The following is a 3,081-nucleotide window of genomic DNA, read 5'->3' on the forward strand; positions in this document are numbered from 1 at the left end:
GTTCAGGTTTCTGTCACTCCGGCAACCCCGCAATTAGCAAACGAATACAAGATGCATTCCCCTAGGCCCATAAATGGTGAAGTGTCATGTAGTCGACGTTCACATGACACCACTAGAAGAATAACACCACAACTTAAATATCACACCATTGAATATTACTCAACCATAGTTCACTACTAACATTTAGACTTCACCCATGTCCTCAAGAACTAAACGAACTACTCACGAGACATCATACGGAACATGATCAGAGGTGATATGATGATGAATAACAATCTGAACATAAACTTGGTTCAATGGTTTCACTCAATAGCATCAACAACAAGTAGAGATCGATACCGGGAGAGTTTCCCCTATCAAACAATCAAGATCAAACCCAAATTGCTACGGCGGTGACGGTGTCCAGCGGTGATGACGGCGGTGATGATGGTGGAGATGATGATGATGGTGATGGCGATGATGTCCAGCTTGATGACGGTGACGATGGCGTCGATTTCCCCCTCCCGGAGGGAATTTCCCCGGCGGATTCCTGCCCGCCGGAGAGCTCTTTTCTCTCTGGTGTTCTCCGCCCCGCAGAGGCGGCTGTAACTCTCCGCGAGGTACCCCTTCTGGCTTAGGTTTTCGGGACGAAGGATTTCGCGAAGAAAAGGAGGCGAAAGGGGCCGTGGGCCCTCCACACCACATGGCGGCGCGGCCAGGGCTTGGGCCGCGCCGCCCTAGGGTGTGGGCCCACCCTGGCTCCTCCTGGCTCCTCCTTCTGGCTTCTTTCGTCATCTTGAAAAATAGGATTTTTGGTATAATTTCCTTCCAGAGTTGATCTTCCGAAATATTGCGTTCTGACGGTGCTTTTTCCAGCAGAATCCTGGCTCCGGTGCTTGATCTCCCAATAATGATGAAACATGCAAAATAGATGAAATAACATAAGTATTGTGTCCCAATATGAAATATATCAATGAATAACAGCAAATTATGATATAAAATAGTGATGCAAATTGGACGTATCAACTCCCCCCAAGCTTAGACTTCGCTTGTCCCCAAGCGAAACTGAACTCGATAGACAGGACCACATGTTTATGGAGTGAAGAGTCGATAAATAAAATACGGACAAGAAGCATCATATTCATTCACACAGGACATTATAGTAAACAACCTCTTATAACTCATATTGAAACAAGTATAAGGTAATCACAAGTAAAGGTGCATGAGAAATCATAATTGGTGATGGCAAACTTCGTTCTTGGTCAGAGAACAATTGATAGATTATATTTATCTCATTGAGCAGCGCTCTCATGTTAAAGTTTATAAGGCACAACTTGCATACTCAATCATAATGGTCTCTTCATAATCATTGATAACTTGCAAAGCTATATTCATTCAGATAAAACTTATACTAAACAAGAAAGAATAAAAACATGATGAAGTGAATCACAATATAATGGTTTGATCACAACTACTCAAATGCTTGCTTGAGATGGAGAGAAATAGGTTTACTGACTCAACATAAAGTAAAAGATAGGCCCTTCGCAGAGGGAAGCAGGGATTAAATCATGTGCTAGAGCTTTTTCAGTTTTGCAATCATATAGAGATAATAAAAGTAACATTTTGAGGGGTGTTTGTTGTTGTCAACGACTGGTAGCGGGTACTCTAACCCCCTTGCCAGACAACCTCCTAAGAGCGGCTCCCATATTATTTTCATTTTGTGTGGCACTCCTTCCAACCTTTCTTTCACAAACCATGGCTAACCGAATCCTCGGGTGCCTGCCAACAATCTCATACCATGAAGGAGTGCCCTTTTATTTTAGCTTTATGATGATGATGACACTCCCCCCAACCTTTGCTTACACAAGCCATGGCTAACCGAATCCTTCGGGTGCCGTCCATCAATCACATACCATGGAGGAGTGTCTATTTAGTTTAGTTAATTTGGGACTGGAATCCCATTGCCGGCTCTTTTTGCGAAATTATTGGATAAGCGGATGAAGCCACTAGTCCATTGGTGGAAGTTGCCCAACAAGATTGAAAGATAAAACACCACATACTTCCTCATGAGCTATGAAACATTGACACAAATAAGAGATACTAAGTTTTGAATTGTTTAAAGGTAGCACATGAAGTATTTACTTGGAATGGCAGAAAATACCATGTAGTAGGTAGGTATGGTGGACACAAATGGCATAGGTTTGGGCTAAGGTTTGGATGCACGAGAAGTATTCCCTCTCGCAGGTCTTTGGCTAGCAAGGTTAATTAGCAAGCATAAGAGTCGAGGGAAACAAACAAATATACATATGATAGAAACAATCATGCATCTTCCTTGTAAGCACAAACAATTTTAACTTCAGAATAATAAGCTATGAGCTAACAAGAAAGACAATGAAACATCTACATGTATTTCTCTTTTCTATTTAAACCTCAAAGTGTTGTTGCTATTGACCAATGCTAAGTTTGCCAAAACCAAATAGATTTATTCAATGCTCCCAAAGTGATACCAATACTAACAACAAGATGAATCATAGAGATTGCAAACTAAAATAAGATGTGCAATATGTAAATGATAAGACTTCTCATTAATATTCCATATCGATAACTCACACCAAGGGATACATAGACAACTAAAGGAGAGATACTTCCAAACGCAACCCATCTTATACGATAACTTCCCTACTCATGATATGACACTACTTGACAATAAAAGTAAAAGGTAGTGATAATGTGATACCGCGGCACTCCCCCAAGCTTGGAACAAACCAAGGGGATGCCAATACCGATGATGAATTACTTCTTCGGCGATGGTGGTGATGAATTCCTGACAAGCTTCTCAATAAGCTCATGAAGCTCGTCAATCCTGTATATGAGATTGCGAATCATCTCTGAGTTGTGCTCGACGCGGTTAAAGAGTCTGTCTGATGGCGAGTCCCAGCTCTTGGAGTTATTTCCCCACTCTTCAGCTTCAGCTTCCTTCTCTCCTGCAGTGTTAGAACGATCTATATCCCACTGGCTAGGCAATGCTGCCTTGGGAGTCCCTTCAATTTGATTATTGAAAATTAGATTGTGGAAGGGGTGATGAGTGCCTGATGGAGATGT

This window comes from Lolium perenne, chromosome 7, assembly GCF_019359855.2.
Source record: "Lolium perenne isolate Kyuss_39 chromosome 7, Kyuss_2.0, whole genome shotgun sequence".
NCBI classification, from domain to species: domain Eukaryota; kingdom Viridiplantae; phylum Streptophyta; class Magnoliopsida; order Poales; family Poaceae; genus Lolium; species Lolium perenne.